The 18,350-nt window shown below is 46.4% G+C and overlaps 1 long non-coding RNA gene across 1 annotated transcript; it reads right to left on the bottom strand.

The window, feature by feature from the left end:
* Positions 1-9,798: 9,798 nt before the first annotated feature.
* On the bottom strand, positions 9,799-13,767 carry LOC138121169 (uncharacterized). The gene is made up of 2 exons (XR_011156121.1): positions 13,718-13,767; positions 9,799-10,611 (listed from the first exon to the last, which is right to left on the bottom strand). It is a non-coding gene; the product is annotated as an uncharacterized lncRNA (long non-coding RNA).
* Positions 13,768-18,350: the final 4,583 nt, after the last annotated feature.

Genomic DNA, 18,350 nt, shown 5'->3' on the forward strand with positions numbered 1-18,350 from the left:
GCTGTCAGGAGCTCGGGGCAGGACCCTGGAGCTCACTGCCTTGCACACACATCATTGCTCCACACATCCGCTGGAGCTTTGCTCAAAACTCCTCTGTGGAACGGATTCTCCACTCACCTTGGCACATCCTGACTCCCTTGGCTCTTCCCAGCCAGGGTTTCCTTGGACAGAGCAAGCCCAAGAACTTCACAGTGAAGATGGATGGTGAGTAATGTGTGCTCTTGTGAGCCAGAGTGTTCTTGCATGTCCAGAGGTAAGAGGCCAGTGCCCTGCACAGTGCCACTGCCGAGCCAGCTGGATTAATAATAATGTTTTCCAGGTGCTCTTGTGTGGCAGAGAGAAGCTCTTTTCCATATACAATTTGCAGTGTGCTGTGAAGCAAGGAAAAAAAAGTATATGGATTGCTAACTACACTGCAGGTGAGAAATAATAGCTCCCAGCTCTCAAAGCCACTGTCTAATTACTCCTTATTAACAGTCCTACGAGCCCAGCACGTACTTTTATTGCCCAAAGCCAAAAAGAGAAAATAAATTTTAAAATCTGCATGCTGGGGTTCATTAGAAGTTAGGTCAAGGCTCGGCCTGAAATCCAGGTAGGGGCACTTAGCACTTACCTTTCTCATGTGCAGCATCCAACCCATGCCTGGATGGCCAGAAGCAGAGCCAGCATTCCCAGCTGGGCGAGTGATGCACAGAGTGATTTCCTGAGGGTTTGAACTCCACATTTTCAAGCCTTGCACTGCTGTTTCCTGTTCCTGGGGAAAGGGCTGGGGTTCTCCCTGTGTGTGTTACTGGGAGCACTGGGTGATCAACCAGTTTGAGGCAAAAGCACTGCTGATTCACACAGCAAATGGCTGAGAGGAAATAAAGTTTCTTTGTTAGAGATGGACCCTGCGTGGCTCAGCTTGATAAAATCAGCAGGCTGGAGATGGATGATGCTGGGAATCACTTCTGAGCCACAAATGTAACACAATGACAGAAATTAATAGAGTCCTCGGACTCAGAACACCAGGGCATGTGTTTTAATTTAGAAGGACTGAAAGTAAAAAATCATCTCACGGTCGCATCTCCATGTCAGCATTTGACTCATTAACTTCAGCTTTGGGCACAGGTAAAGGAGCTAAGCTGGGCTCCACGCAGCTGCCAGAGCTGCACAGGGGCTCTTTGGTTTTTAACATGTTCATTACAACACCATTGCTCATGTGGGGCATCAAAAGAAGTAACTTCACTTAATAATCAGGCTTAATCTCTTCAGTTTTGTTGAAGTCACTTTCCCAGGGCCTTAGGCAAAAATCAGTCTTAAAAGCACTGAGAAGCTGTACAGTGGTAGTTAGATAATTTATTATTCTGTAACTCTGGGTCCTAATCTAATTAGAGATTGTATCTAGGATTCACTTCAACTTCTATTTATTTTTCTATTTTTACTTGCAAACATTCACAAAGAAATTAGGCTGTAAGTGGGGAGATGGGGCGTATCCTGCCTCATTCCTGCTGGGCTCCCAGATTTAAGCTGAATTTCGCATTTCATGACCAAGAAACAACAGAAACAAGACCCAGATTAACAAATCACTCATAGAACTTTGGAAATTTTAGCAAAAACTTTCCACCTAGAGGGAAAACCCAGAGAAAATGTATATCCAAACCCAAATTTGTCCTTCCCAGACAACTCTAGCATCCCAACCTTCCCTTCTCCGTGGTTTGCATCCCCAGCAGGTGAGTACAGCAGGTTTGACAGGTCATTTGCCCCGGCTCCTGGCATGGGGACCGTGCTGTCCCCCAGGGCTGCAGGAATCCATCACGGCAGCCCTTGGAAATGGTGCCTTGCTTGCTCCTCACCCTGGGGTGATCCTACAGACAAGACATGATTTATTTGTCTAAAATAACTAGTGGTGCCTCTCAGAGTCAGGGACCTGAAATAAATACGTGAGGTGCAATCAAGTGCAAATAGGAAGGAAAAAAAAAATAAAAGAAGGAATCTTGTGGCATATGTTAACATAGAATTGTTAGGGCAGCATGGGTATAAACCAAGCCCCTTCATTTACTCCACAGAAAGCCCATAAACATTTATTTTCTTCCTTTGCAAGCAGAAATAATGGCTTGTTTTGGAAAGATTTTGCACAAGTTTTTGGAACATCAGCCTTTTCTACAAGAACGCCTAAGAGATTGAGTTGGCAGGTCTGAAAAATAATAATTCCAGCTTCTTCTGCCCTATATTTTCCAAAAGAAAAGTTCCCATGTAATGCAAAAATACTCAATGACTGTTCTCAGCATCAGCACATGTGGAAGAAAGCCAGAATCCTTTTGTGGCCATGCAGTCCTGAAAGCCTTTCCACTCAAAGCATTGCCACATTTTTAAGAAAAATAAGTTAAAAAAAAGACACTTACAGGAGGACAGCTGCTTCACTGACCACCAGATCCCTGTCATGATCCGCTAACACGAGCAGGGGTCGTGATGGTTTGTTTATCAATCTCAGAGTGTAAAAGGACACAAGAGATTTCAGTTTTACTCAGAACAGTGCACCTTTATTAAGTGCCCACAACACAGTAATGTGATAGAAGAGAGAGAGAGAGAGAGAAAGAAAAACAAAGTAGAGAGGGAGAAAAAGAGGGGGGCAATAGCTACCAACGGATGAGATGAAGTCCTCGTGGTCTTCTGCCAATAGATCCGTCTTCTTTCCGTGGGGAGATCTCATCTCAGTTATTTCAGAAAGTCCCTTTATAGTCCTTTTTAGAAACGAGGGCAACTGGCCAAGAGGTCTGGAAACCTACAGCCACTGTTAATGGGGCCCGTTGCTTTGGGAAACAGGTACAGGACAGGGGTACAGGACAGGGGTACAGGACAGACGTACAGGACGGGTGTACGGGACAGGTGTACAGAACAGACATACAGGACAGGTGGACAGGACAGACGTACAGAACAGACATACAGGACAGACGTACAGGACAGGTGGACAGGACAGACGTACAGGACAGATGTACAGGACAGATGTACAGGAGAGGTGTACAGAACAGACATACAGGACAGACGTACAGGACAGGTGTACAGGACAGGTGTACAGGACAGATGTACAGGACAGATGTACAGGAGAGGTGTACAGGAGAGGTGTACAGGACAGACGTACAGGACAGGTGTATAGGACAGACGTACAGGACAGATGTACAGGACAGACATATAGGACAGGTGTACAGGACAGATTTACAGGACAGACATACAGGACAGGTGTACAGGACAGGTGGACAGGACAGGTGGACAGGACAGATGTACAGGACAGACATACAGGACAGGTGTACAGGACAGGTGTACAGGACAGGTGGACAGGACAGACATACAGGACAGGTGTACAGGACAGGTGTACAGGACAGGTGGACAGGACAGATGTACAGGACAGACATACAGGACAGGTGCACAGGACAGGTGTACAGGACAGGTGGACAGGACAGATGTACAGGACAGACGTACAGGACAGGTGCACAGGACAGGTCATTCCTTTCCCCTTCAGCGCAGTCCTTCCCGCCTGGGCAGCAAGAACGGCGCAGTCCATTGTTCCCTGCACTCATTTCCTCAGGAATTCGTCCCAGTTCCCAGCGGGCACACCCGCAGGCAACACCTGGCAGACATCCCACCTCAGCCAGGGCAGGACTGCTGTGCTCAGTCTCTGTCCTCGGCGATGATCATGAGGCAGATGAGGGATCTTCAGACGGTCTCTTACAATCCCTCAGTGCATTCATTCATTGTTTCCCCTCTCAGAAAGGAATGGCATGATTAGCAGTACTCCAGTGCATTGCTCCTGCGGGCCTGGGATGGAGCTTTTGGGTTCTTGGGGGAAGGAGACAATAAACCTTTTCCTTCACCCACCTTCCTCTCCTCTCTCCAGTCCATCAGGAAGGTCAGTCAGGGTGCCAAAAACCTTCTGACTTTAACAGCAAGTCCAGAGGAGGCCACCAAGGTGATCAGAGGGATGGAGCAGCTCTGCTGGGAGGAAAGGCTGGGAGAGCTGGGATTGTTCAGCCTGGAGAGGAGAAGCTTTGGGGTGACCTCACTGTGGCCTTGCAACACCTGAAGGAGCTGCAGGAAACATGGAGAGAAAATATTGACAAGGGCCTGGAGTGCCAAGACAAGGAAAATGGATGCAAATTGACAGAGGGCAGGGGTAGATTGGATATTAGGAAGAAACTCTTCCCTGTGAGGGTGGGCAGGCCCTGGCACAGGGTGCCCAGAGAAGCTGTGGCTGCCCCTGGATCCCTGGAAGTGTCCCAGTCCAGGTTGGACAGGGCTTGGAGCAACCTGGGCTAGTGGAAGGTGTCCCTGCCCATGGCAGGGGGGTGGAATGGGATGGGCTTTAAGGTCCCTTCCAACCCAAACCATTTGTGATCCTGTGGTTGTAATTCCACAGCATGCTTCTCATGGGACACTGGGAGCACGATGATCATACCTGAACCCCTGAGCTTCCTCTCACACAGCATCGTGAGCACGGAGGAATCAGGCTCTGGAAGGAGGTGGTGGCAGCACTTTCCAGAGAGGAGCAGCAAACTTGCACCTCCTTGGATACCCATTGCAAATTCTCCCCCAGGCCTTTGCTCCTGCTGCAGAGCACGGCCACAGGAAGACCTGCTGCCTCCCAGAGTTTGCCTCTCTCCATGGGCTCGCCTCTCCCCAGTCTCCATGGAGGAGGACACATCCCATTTCCCATGTGAGCTGTCAGCACCGTGCTGCCTACCTGAGTAACCATGAAAAATGGAGCAGAAACTCATCTGCTCTGTGCAAGGGTTTGGGCCTCCCTCGCTCTCGCTGCTGAATTTCAGCCTCCTGGGGATGTGGGGCCTGCCCAGGACAGCAGGGAACAGCTCTGCTCCCCTCCCCAGTGTTCCAGAGCCTAGGAGCTCTGCGTTATGGCAGCTGTGATCCCCCTGGATTGTGAGAGGGTACCAAAAGTGTACCCACACTATTTACAAGCTTGCATAAACTAGAAACTGAGAGAAGAAATCTTTAAGAAAGATCCCTGGCTCTGTTTTCCCACTATCTCTGACCACGGGCCCTACTTACCTCTTGCTGGGCACTGCTATAAATGCACTCCTAGCATCTTACAGGTTTCTTTTTAAAGGAATAGCTAAATCTGCACTTTCACAGCTCAGAAGTGTCATTTTTCATGAATACATTTAGGTGTCTATTCATAACTATTGATACACAACTGTGCACTTTAAATTAACCATGTGTTTAACTGGGACTTTGCAACCAGATTTCTTCAGCAAAGCTTCACCCTGTAGATCAGACAGGCCCAGGCAAGAATAGCAGCTTAGGCTGTTAACAAGACTGAAACAATGAGAAATTCTCTGAAAATCTGCTGTGAGGGTTCAGCTGACTTATAACTAATCACTGCATTTCACTTTGCCATGGGAGTCACATTAATTATCACAAAATCAGAAAGGGCTTCATCCACCTCTCCTCTGAGTCACCAGGAAAAAAAATTAAAACTTATTATCTTCTATATTCTTCACTGTCTCTCTTCAAAATCTCATAACAGCCAGAAATCCAGATCGAAAAATATGACACTTTGCAATTTCCCTTGATTTAATTTCCTCAAGCTGACTAATTTAATTGCAATATTTGCCTGGTACCTTGAGTTCTGCTTTCTCTCTCTCTTCCCGTTGCTGAAACCTGTTCCCCAGTCCTGCTCTCTAAGCTTAAATCTACACAGATGTTTCCAAATTTGTATTTGTTAGAGATTAATTACCATCATTCCCCAGTGGATCATTCCATAGGGATCAGATCTGCCATTTGCCATTGGAGATGTAACACACACATTATGTGGCTATCTAAGAGAGCCTGGGCAATTAGGTATCTCAGAAAGGGTAAATTGTTTAAAGTGAGACAGATTAAAAGCGAAATCTGGATTATTTTTTTTTTTAAGCTTCCATGTGATATGAGCCTGGAAGATTGAGTTGGCAAGCAAAGCTACTGGAGCATAATTAGAATTCAGCTGCAACACCAAGAACTCAAACAACATCAAGGTGAGGCGATATTTTAAATGTCCACAGATTTAAAAGCATTGAATGGATTTCAGACTTTAACTTTTCCCTTTTTTATGCTTTTGGGTTTAGAAATAATTACAAAAAATAGTGGCAGCAGTGAAACTATAACTCAAAATTAAGTCAAAATAGGCAAGAGAGATATGTTTTACTTTTTGTGGGTATCCACTCCTCTCTCACTACTGTGAGTCGAGTTCCTTCCACCAAGCCAAAGGCCTTGGGATGGGACCTGCCCTGGGAATCTCAGCAGCACATCACCCCGTGCCCCTGCACCCCTCCACCTCGCAGCAGAGGCAACCCCAGAAAAGCCTCTTCCTTCCCTGAGCTTTATTTATAGCAAGGTTTTTGGGATGAATGTTGCATATCTGAGTACCTTTCGAGCTGGAGGTGAGTCCTCCTGTGTGCCAAGTTCTCTATATGTGCACATATTTCATATTCCAGGACTTTACAGTAGACTTTCAAAGGGAAGAGTCAGGGATCTTAAATATCTTTGGAGATTTACAGCCAAAAAAAACCCTTTAGATACAGGTTGCTCTCCTGACAAGTAGCAGTCACCAAAGATCCTGCAGTAATTTTCTCAAGGCCAAAAGGATTTAATGTCTTTACATGCAGAAATGGCAATGAAGACAGAAAGGTATAAAGTGCAAATCTGCCTCCCAGCATTTCAGCATCCCCCAGCCACATGTCAAACGTGCCCAAGCAGGGTTTGTTCAGCGAATTGCAGCCCTGCCCTGCAGCCCCCACTTCAGGCTCTGCTGAGCCCTGACCTCCTGGTGCTGCTGCAGGGCACTCAGGGCCTCTCCTCCCCATCAGAGGAGATGCTTCTCTTGCTGTGTAATAAAATCTGCAAATTCTAACGGTGCTGCCACACAGGACCCAGCTGAGCCCCTGTGCTCTCTGATCCCAGGATGTGCCCTGGAGTTGCCCTAAAGGCAGGCTGTCAGCACCCCTCTATTCCCAAGCCCCAGCCCCATCCAAAGCACTGTGCACTGGGGACTTGGCATTTCCTTGTGGGCAAATCTCACCCAGAAGCTGGGCTGAAGGCACACACAATCAGGAGATCCCTCTTGTGGCTGAGGGTGACATCCCTCAAAGTGCCCTGTGTGCTGACAGAGGAAGCCTCATGGCACCAAGTTCATCAGTATTAATAGGAGGGGTCTGTCCATCGAAGGTGAGAGCAGAGGGCAGGGGAGGAAATGTTTGAAGGTGAAAAGGAATGGAAAATTCTGTGCTATTCACCCAATTCCAAACAGGGCGTCCTTGTGCCAAGGAAATTAGCATCCTTTCATTATTCCAATTGGCTTCTGCGTATGGGCAACTTGGAAATTACATATAATTACATTCATTATTATTTTACTTACAGAGCCAGCCAGCCTGCCAGCTTAGACTGGGCCCTGCAGAGACCCACCAGTGCTTAGACCCAAACCTTTCAAATCCTGCATAGCCTGAGCAGGGCACACGTCTGGCAGCTTGCTGCTGGCTTTAGCAGTGACTGGAGAGACAGGAGCTCATGCACACACTCCTCACTGTGTCTCTGTTCTCATGCAAGCCCTTCCACAGCTCCCTGCACGCCCAGCTTTAACAGCTGCAGACTTTGGCCCTGGTTGTGCCCCCACGAGCAGCAGGGCAGCGCTGGCAGGCTCCAGAGCCAAGGTGGCTGCCTGAGCTCCCAGCTGCAGCCTCGGGGTCAGCGCAGCTCTGACTCTGCTGTGATGACTTTTCAGAATAAACATTCCCCGTGATTGGATCCAGGCTGGATGGAATGGGGATGGAGGGAAGGTTTTATGCTGCAGAAATGAGCCTTTTCTGCCCTGCTGGAGCTATTCCACTCTTGGTAGACACCAGGCGAAGGACTGGCCATGGTCTCGACCTTTTCTTTGCCCTGAATAGAAATGTCACATTTTTTATTAGTATTTTTTTTTCCTTTTTTAAATTATTAAATATCCTTCCAAAGAGAAGATAAATAATCTCATCAACTGCTGTTTATCTCCAGTTTTAGCTTCTGATTTCTCCTCCCTCTGCCTTTTCTGTATTTTGAATTAAAATGTTATTTCAAACTAAAAATATCAAAACCTGTCATTTGAATCCCATCAATTTCCAAAATGCTGCCTTTTTTTTTTTCCCCTGCAAACTTGAACTGTCAAATCAATACCAGTTCTGCATGCTGCACCTGCAAAAACACACAATATCTTCAAATAACAATTTTTCAACATAAATCTTTTGGGAAGAAACCTCACATGAGATCCGGACCCAGGGGGCCAGGCTGGGGCAGGGACAGTCTGGGGTCCAGTGGGTTTCTACAAAGCACAAGAGCTGCAAATGACGTAAAGATTTGGTTTGTGGTGCTTCTCTTTTTAGCCAGTCTTGTAGTGATACAGATATTAATTAGTTATTTGACCATCATCTGTTGTCATGAAATGGTTTGGGTTGGAAGAAACCCTAAAGCTCATCCAGTTCCAACCCCCTGCCATGGGAAGGGACAAATCCCACCAGGCCAGGTTGCTCAGAGTACCAGAAAAGCTCCTACATAAGGAAAAAGTCATGGGAAGAGAGGTTTTCCAACATGATCCAATGTTTAGCACCCATATAGGGATCACTTATGCATCTCACAGTGGGAACAAGAACCTCCTGTTTGGTTGGTTTTTGTTTCCACATGTCCTTCAGTTAAAACAATTCTGATTCTTTGAAGTTATTTGAAAAATGCTCCTGTCTGTCAGTCACCAGTAAGAAACTATGAAATGACATGCTCTTCTCTCAAATCTCCCATTAAGGATTTATTTTCAGAATTGAGAAACTTTAGTTTCAATTCTGTTGTTCATCTTTGGTGGGGTTTTATTCCACTTTATGACAAATCTATTGTAACTTATAACACATTACTGTGACTGACAAGTTCTACCCTGATGGAATGCATGAATCAAAACACTCCTGACTTTTCATTTAAAAAATATCAGGGACAACAGACACCAAATACTTGTTCTGTAGAACAAAACATCTCCTGTTGTTCCAATGAAGTGAGTTAAAGCAAGTTGACACACAGATCAAAGTGTTGCCTACTTGAAAACTGTCAAACCATTTCACTGTAAACTAGATGGAAAGTACTTTGAAACACAGGAAGAAAAGCTGATGTTTCATTCAGCAAGCCAAATCCCAGCCACCCCTAATGAGGGGAGGAAAAACATCAGTGTGATTTACTTAGCAGGCTGTCATAGTACACGATTATCAGTTAAATCTGTTCTTCACTATTAACACGGTGCCACAAAATGATGGTAAAACAAGACAAAGATAAAAGTAAATTTAAATTGTCATCGTTCCAAAGTGAAAATTCTCCTGGTCTGTTTTAAAGACAAGGGAACTTAAGATACTTGAGAACAACATTTGCTGCCCTGGCACTGTGCCCCGGGCCTTGTGGATGGTGGGATAACCCAGGATACCCATCCCAGGTGCAGGAGCCTGTCAGGCCCCAGCAGAGCTGTTGAGGCATATCAGGAAATTTCTACCAACTCCAGCATAAAACCTTCTTACCTTCTGACCTAGCTGACTTTGAATTAAAAAAAAAAAAAAAGAAAAATATAGTAAATAAACTATGGAAAAATCATCTGGTTATGCTGGGCCACAGACAGGTGAGAAGAAAGTAAGCTGTAGAAACTGATTAAATAGGCTAAAGACTGTGCAAATGAGTAGGAAACACACCTGGGAAATAAAAAATAGATTAAGTTACATATTGCTGTGGAGCTTGTAAGGAACCTAAATAATAACACTGAAACCCAAAAAATGACGTCAAATTAATAATAATTTTATGACGGGGAGAAGAGCTCCTCCATCATTCAGCAGAGCTGTTCCCAGCTGTCACTGCAGAGGGTAATGCTTCCCAATAAAAATGATGGATTCATTTGTAGAGGTATTTCAATTGTTACTTGTTACACAAAGGTAAGAATTCAGACTACAAGGGGAAAGCAATAGTCCAGAAAATATTTATATAAATTACATGTTTTCAAATCAGCTGGGGCTGCTCAGATTCACTGCCAGGTACTTGGAAGTGGTGGAGACAATCTGAGGGCTGTTAGCACTTATCTTTGAAAAGTCAGGGACTGTGACGAGTCCCAGAAGAGCAGAGAACAGCAAACATAGCAGGGAATTTACAGGCCAGGCAGCTTAACTTCAATTCCCAGAAAAAATATTGCAACAAATCATCAAACAAACACTTTCTAAGCACTGAAAAGATAACAAGGCAGTGAGGGACAGCCAACACGGATTTGTCAAGAACAAGTATCAAGCCAATCTCACAGTTTTCCATGACAGGGCAGCAGGACTCAGGGAGAGACAGTCACTGTTGTGTCCAATGGCCACAGCAAGGCCTTTGGCATCATTTTACATGACACTGCTTTAAACAAGCCATGGAATTGTGGTTAGGTGGCATTGTCAAGGTGCACGAGGTGGAGAACACACTCAAGGAGCAGCTCTCCCTGGCTGCTGGTCACACTGCAGGAACAAGTCTGTATGCACTGGGTGAGGATTCATCCTGGGCCACTGTGATCACCATCTGACCTGGGCAGAATGCTGGGAAAGATAAGGGTGGAGCAGGCAACTGTAAGGAAAGACAAAGGAACTGAGATTCAGTTTAAAGAAGAGAATTGTTGGGGTAAATTAGGATAAATCCTCATGTTGGAGCGCTGCAGCCTCGGACAGGGAGATGGACAGACCATCCTCCACTCCTGCTAAGGGCAGAGTGAGGATGAAGATGTTTGAAATGCAGCAGTGCACACTGAGGGCCAGAGCCAAGAGAAACTGTTGAATTTGAGAGGTAGCAGAGCACCAGAAGTGATTGTCCAGAAAGGACAACAAACATCCATCGCTGAGGTTTTGGGGAAAGGTCACACAAACAGGCCCTGGGGTGATACCAGGTAAATCCTTCTCACCTGGGGAGGCAGAGGAGCAGGCACTGATCTCTGGTTACCAATGATAGGACCCCAGAAAGGGCATGAAGCTGTGCAAGGAGAGGTTTAGCTGGGTATTAGGATAAGGTTTTTCCCCCAGAAGTTGGTGGGGCACTGCCCAGGCTCCCCAGGGAATGGGCACGGCCCCGAGGCTGCCAGAGCTCCAGGAGCGTTTGGACAGCGCTGCCAGGGATGCCCAGGGTGGGGTTGTTGGGGTGTCTGTGCAGGGCCGGGAGCTGGGCTGGGTGATCCTGTGGGTCCCTTCCAGCTCAGGATGTTCTGTGATTCTATGAAAACGCCTCCCCCTCCTGAATTTGCCTCCCCTGCACCCAGCACTGCCTGCCCAGAAAGGTGTTCCCCATACACTGCATGTCACAGAGATGCTCTTTGCCCTGTTTTTCTGTTATGCTTTATCAGTTTTAATTATTCTTCAAGCTAAAAAACACCTTGTAGAGAAGCCCCACACTCATCACCATTAGTGACCTTGTGAACAGGATGATTCATTCCCTGTGATGTGCTCTGCTGTGCGGAGAGATCCATCCTGGTGTCTCATGAAGATGGTACTAAACATAAAGTAAAACACACTCCCATAACAGCCACAACAATGAGTCCATTTACAAAGAAAAACAGCACACTGGCGTTTTCCCCCAAAAACAACCTCCCCCCACCAAAAATTCTTCGGGCCAATAACGAGGCATTTGTCATTTCATGCAGAGTCAAAGCTGGTGATTTTCACTTCACACTGATTTCTCTAAAATATCACCTGCAGCCTGTGCCTTCGGAGGAATAGAAGGGGTATTGATACAGCACAGAAGCACTCACACAGCTGGGTTAGACAAAGGCCAGGGCAGGAGTTACCCCTCGGTAGAAAATTAAAGGAGCAGGGAAAGGGAAGGGAACTGGAGTCCCCCTGCTCCTCGGGACAGCAGCAGCATCCAGCCAGACCCAAACACACAAAGTTCTGCAGTTTCCTTAATGGCACAGTGCTGTAAATCTCAGGATCAAAGACATGAATCCATCACCCACTTGTGCCAGGCCAGGAATAAATTCCCCCCCTGAGGAAATATTAATCAGCCAGCCAGGTACACTGAGTGCTGTACTCAGACACAGCCTCCAAAACCAGCACATCCAGGAACAGCACACCAAACTGAAGTGAATTAATGCTCTTTCCCCCCCCCCCCCCCCCCCCCCCCCACTGCTCAATCTGTTCACTTTTACCAACAAAGTGCAATTCCCAGCAGGGGAGCATTTTCCTGCATTCTGGGACTTCATGATGCATCTCTTCCTCACCCCAGACCCCACATCAACTCAGTTTCCTTAAAATAAGCTTCTCCCTCAGCCAGGACTCCTAGAGAGATGCTGGTAGAGAAGAGACAATGCTAGCTATTCATTTCACTCTTTTTGTCCCAAAACAAAGACAGAACTGCAGCAGTAGAGCAGAGGCTGGAGCAAACACATCATAATGGATCCGTTTATTTTGGCCCTGTGTACAGGCATGAAAAATTTTGGGGCTTTGTCAAGCCCTTGCCTTCTGCTGCCATCCCCCAGGGAGCTGCATTGCCTGGGAAATGTGGGCCATGCCTTTGTATTGCGCTGCCCAAGGACCCCACATTTCTGATCTGCAGCAGCAGAACTCCCTTCACTCATGACCTTGGGACAGGTATGGCCCTGAAAACAAAATTTTAGCTGAACAACTGCTAATACAGAGCAAGAACTTGGATGGCTCCAGATTTCCACCAGCAGTGTGCTGTACCTGACCCAAGGTCTGATAGCAGGCCTACAGTTTTGGTCCTTATCTCTACTTTCTCCTATTTATTTTGTACTCCTCTTCCCAACCTGTCCATCCATCAGAGCTCCCCCCAGGCTTGCGCTCAGTGAGTCACCACTTCCAGGCACCTGCGGGTTGATTTTCTCTTCCCACGCTAAAACCACTGCGCTTTCTGCTCTCAGCCACCTTGTCAGCAATCCCAAACCCCTGCCCTGAGCTCCCTGCTGGGATGTCCAGCATCCCACTGCAGAGATAAGAATGAATCTAGCTCTGGGAATGCAAGCCAGGTGTAAAATGCAGCCTGGAAGGCAAGGCAGGGAAGAACTGAGATTGGCACAGGTGTAAATGGCTCCGTGTGGAGCCAGGCAGAGGAGACCCCAGCCCAGAGGAGGGGATTACACCCCTGCTGGGGTTTATCTCCACTCCCCCACAGCTCACCAAGCTCCTCTTAGAGTGATTGCCTAGAGCTTATACTGGGAAGAATTTAGACTCCAGTTGGTTGCATTGCATATTAATAATTTAAATAGATAGGACAATATATCAGATACATTTTAAAATCTTGCCATACTTTTTTCAGTATTTTAAAATTGATGGTCCCTGGTTTAAATGCAAGGACTCTGAAGTAGAGTTAATACCTACAATACTTTGCCGTTACATCCATTTTTAATTATCAAGAACACCAGGCAAAATTTGCGATACATTTAACAGAGTTTTATGTTTTGTCACAAGTACCTAAATTATTGATGTGCCACACATTTTATTAAGCATAACATTTCATGAGAACAATAGTTTAGGGATATAATTCTGCCAGAGTTAAATTGTTAAGGCAGAGGAAGGAGCCTCCAGAAGCAATTCCTGAAGAGGGAGGAGGGGGGGTGAGAGCAAGATCAGTTTTGCACTTCTGTTGGAGGGTGAGGGCCAAAAGATCCCAGCTCCTTTCCTGTGGGCAGGAGAGGAGATGGGAGGGCAGACATCATCCTGGTTTTTACCTTGATACTGAAGAGATGCCTCCAAAAAGGCTGTCAGTGCTGCCTCTACTTGAGAAAGGGATTGAGGGAGGGATTTCCCAACTTTAAGAGCTCTCTGTGGCTACACCTGGAGCAGGTAGAGCTCCACACCTGGGGAGCATTACAAAGGTTACACATCCCCTCTCACCCTTTGGCCTCCCAGCCCTCCAGCAAGACTGAGCAGTGCTACACCAAAATTAGACGTGGGAAGCCTCAGATGATGCAAGGAGCCGGACACAGCAGACAGTCAGTGAGAGCACCCCAGAAAGAATCACAAAAAGATTGCTAAACCAGCTCTCAGCTCCTTCCTCCCTCCAGTGCTGGACCTACAGAGAATCTTCTGGCCAAACATAACCTGAAGGTCACAGACAGGAAGGACACCAGGGAGGAGAAAAACCAAAGCCAGGTAGAGTCAATGAGGCTCAAACCCAGCTGGACAGACCTGTCTCAGTGACAGGGTCACTTTGGCACAATATCCTTGACAAAAGCCACAAGAGGCACCAAGGCCACTCTTCCCCACTGGCTGTTCCCCATTGTTCTTCTTTATTACCAAATAGACTGGCTCTGCTGGCCACAGTTATTTTTCCTCCACAACTAAAATTTGAAGAAGCTGCCCTGGGGAGTGATTTTGGAAGCAGCTGCAATGTTTATGATCAGTGTGGGCAGGTTTTTATTCCTTTAACAGCCATCTATCACGTCCCATTTGATTAGTTGCTATTTCTCACTGTTTGTCCTCAGAAAGGCTGCAAACTTTTCTTTTCTGTCCTGGAATGGGAGAAAAGAGGGCAGTTCCAGCTCTGGATACAACAGAGCACAGCAGCTCCATCGTGGACCAGGACTGCTGCAGTCAGTGGTTTGTACCAATGCTGGGGAAGTCTTTTCACTCCCTATCAGGGTTGGGTTGATTTACATAGAAGTGTTTCAAATCAGCTAAAACCACTGGTCTCAATCCCATTTCTGTTTGTACTTTAGAGTGAGTGCTGAGCAGAAAGTTTTATTCTTATCAGTGTGAAACCATTAAAACATGAACTGCAATTAAATGTAGCCTTTACTTGCAATTCACTAGCTCATCTGTATGCATTTAGGCAAATACAGATACCTGCATTCATTCACAGTCTGATTTTTCCAATTTCTTGCCATGTTAAACAATGTTAAGTGATCCCTTTACTATTTACTAAATGATAGTTTATTTTCCACTTGTGTCAAACTGTACTTGGACAACTGGAACTGAATAAAAATGCACAAATCAGCATTCCAAACCTTTCTACCAATTACAAGTTCTTCCTGGGTGCCAGGCAACAAAAATATTTTTATTAAAACATGCTTTGCATTTCACTCTGATTTACAACACAAAAGAAGAACTACACGTGATCAATAAAATTGAATTTTTTGTTTCCAATAACTGGGGCCAAAACCTTGGAGATGTTAGAGCTAATTGGATGAAAATCAGGTGCAAGAAGAGAATATCTGAGGTTGCAGAAAGAAAACCACCTTCCTGAATTGCTTTTGTGGTTTTTTCTCACCAAATTTGAATTATTTAATTTTTGAGCTTTATTACTGGATGAAGCTGCTTTAAACAAAGTATTCTTTCTGCAATTCCTGAAAACACCTGCTTTTAAAGTGGAGGCAGCACTTCAGCAAGGTCACTGCAGGTGTTTAGGCAGGTTTCATCCATCCTTTCAGTGGGTTGAAGAATCAGAAAACTTCAGCAGTCAATGTCTTGCCTTAGCATTTTCATTTATTGTAAGTCTTTCAAATACATTAAAGATCTTAATATAGATGGTGAGAATTTCACACCTAATTTTCTAGTTTTAAAAATCTGATTACTTTCAAGTCATCCATTTTTATATGCCACACCTCCAATAAAGAATTCTTTGCAGGCAGAACATAAATCAGCTCCCAGGAAAAGAAAATTAACACTCACAGGTGGGCACAGGGAGTGTTCATCCACCACATCAGCCAGGGCAGCCACACCTGAGCCAAGAGAGAGCACACAGGTACAAATGCTCCTGAAAATTTGACTCTGTGATCTCTGCACACTTTGGTTCTTCTCCATCCCACAGGGTGAGAGGATTGTGGCTGCCCCATCCCTGGAAGTGTCCAAGGCCAGGTTGGACGGGGCTTGGTGCAACCTGGGGTAGTGGAAGGTGTCCCTGCCTGTGGCAGGGGGTGGCACTGGATGGGCTTTAAGGTTCCTTCCCACCCAAACCATTCTGATGCCATGGAGCTGGATGGACACTGGTGACCAGGCAGCCCCTTACCCCTCATCCAGCAGCCAGTTTGGGTGGTGATCCAGCTTTTTGCACTTTAAAGGTGACAAAAACTCTCATCTCCTTCCAAGCTGCAGGCGGAGGCTGGAGAAACTTCAGTCTGTTTTTACCTTTAAGCAAAAGTGTTGAATTCTGATTGCCTTTTTACCAGATCACTGTGATCTACCAGAAGAATAATTTGCACCCACATAAATATATTTGAACTGCTACAAAAATTAGGAAACAAGTTTCACTGAAGGCAGAGCCTTCCTCCACACTGTGTTCCAGAAGTCACTGAAAGTCTGTACACGGTACTGGAGATGTGAAGGGTGACTTCAGGAATCAATGCTGATATTGTCTCCAAAGAGAAGATGAAGCTGACAGGGCAGCAAATTGATTTGGACATGAGTAATTACTTAAGTTATTAGTGTCCTTGTCTGTACCACCACCTAAACAGAGATGACAGGGAGCTCAGGAGGAGCCTCCACAGCCACAGCATGCACATCCTGGCACCACCTGACTGCCAAAGGACGCTTCCAACTTAAATCTTGTGGTGTCCTGTTTGTGCACATCCCTCCTTGCAAGTGCAACCCAGCACCTGAGTTGTGTGGAGCAGCAATTCCTTCTGAAGGGAAAACAGGATATGTTGGGAAAAGCACGAAGAAGGCAAGATGCAGAATGGAAGGGACAGAATTTGAGAGTCACAGTATGAGCAGGGAGATGATGGCAATGGGTACAAAATGCAGGGGAGCAGCCTCCCAGCCAGGGCTTGCTCTTTTTGTATGATTATGTTTATAGAAAGCCCACACACACCAAAAACCCACTGTTCTGCAGTTTGGGCAGCCCCCTGTGGGGCTGCACCACTGTTAATGCCACAGAGCTTGGGAACCAGTGTTGCCCAGGTATAGAAATTAATTTATGATGAGTTTAGGGTCCCCTCCCCACAGTTTATCCAGCCCCTGTGCCAGCAAGAGGAATCCTTTGGGTTTTGTGCCCAAAGCTCCACCAGCACAGCCTGCACGTTGTGCTCTCACCAGAGCTCAGTAGTGCTGAACTCCCTCTTGCAGAGCAGATGCCACTGAATTTGGGGACACTGAGGTGCTGCTGAGGTGGCCACGTTCCAGACACCTCACTGACAGCACAGAGCATCCATCCTCAGCACCACCTCAAAGGGACTTACATGGTGCAGGGAGAATGAGATCATCCAAATCATCCATGCAGATAGAACAGAAACAATGGGAAAACAACTCAAAACACAGGGCACATCTTCAAAACATTGGCCAGGAGGCATTTGGTGGGAAATGTAGGCCAGCACCCACATGAGGGACATGTATTTTTCATGACCATCCTCGTCCTTGATATTTCTAACCTTCAAACATAAGTAAAGAGGGGTTTCCCCTCCTCTCCTCCCACCAGCTGCAGCTTGGCCCTGCTGTAGACAGGAGCAGCTCAGGGTGGGTGGAGAAGGAAAGGAGTCACCAAGGAGTCCCTTGCACTATGAAAAGCCAAGTTTGATCCTAGACAAGAAGCAGGAACAATCTGAGTCCTCCTTGAAGTGGAAAAACAGAAATAGTACACCCCGTGAAGCAACAAAGCAGTGTTTAGAAATGAACAAGTGAGCAACAAGAGGAGGAATTTATCTAAAAAGATGCTCTTTTATTTGAATCCATCAAAAAGGGGAACTCACCTCCTGCCCCAGCCTCAGAGCCCACCTGTTTTGGGCAGACAATGCAAGAAACATCAGTAAGTGGGTGTTCCTGGCTGCTTGTGTTTCATCTCTATATTTACCACCCCCTTCTGTGCAGTTGAGAAGGGAGATGTAGGAAGCCTCAGGATAAAGAAATGAAAAAAAGGAAACCCCCCAGTCCTGGTGGAAGAACAGCAAAGTTTATTTTTTTTTAATGAGGATTACACCAGAGGAGGAAGCAAGCTAACAACAGCCTGTGAGCTGATATGGGGAAGAGTCACTTCACACACACTCTTATATCTGCTCGCTGTGTTTCACAGCTGCTGGCACCTCACAGAGGTGCTGTTTCACAGTCACATCACTTGCTCAGTCCCAGAGAGCATCGCTGGACCTGCTGCAGTCCCCTCCGGCAGCTGGGAGCCAGCCATGCCCATTGCCACCACCGGCTGGTGCTGGTGGCTGCCCAGCCCGGGGCACAGCTCCAGGTCTCCACCTCCTCCCCAAAGCGAGGGGATTGGCTGGGAAAGGAGGACTCCCCAAGGGCCTTTCACAAGGGAGTTCACTCAGGTTCCCATCTTCAAAGCAAAAGAGCAGCTCATAAAAAGCACATAAGCACATGGGGGTTCTTCTCCCCTCCAAAGACTGAATAATGGATGGTGAAGCACTTCCTATCTCGTGA

Source organism: Aphelocoma coerulescens, chromosome 20, assembly GCF_041296385.1.
Source record: "Aphelocoma coerulescens isolate FSJ_1873_10779 chromosome 20, UR_Acoe_1.0, whole genome shotgun sequence".
NCBI classification, from domain to species: domain Eukaryota; kingdom Metazoa; phylum Chordata; class Aves; order Passeriformes; family Corvidae; genus Aphelocoma; species Aphelocoma coerulescens.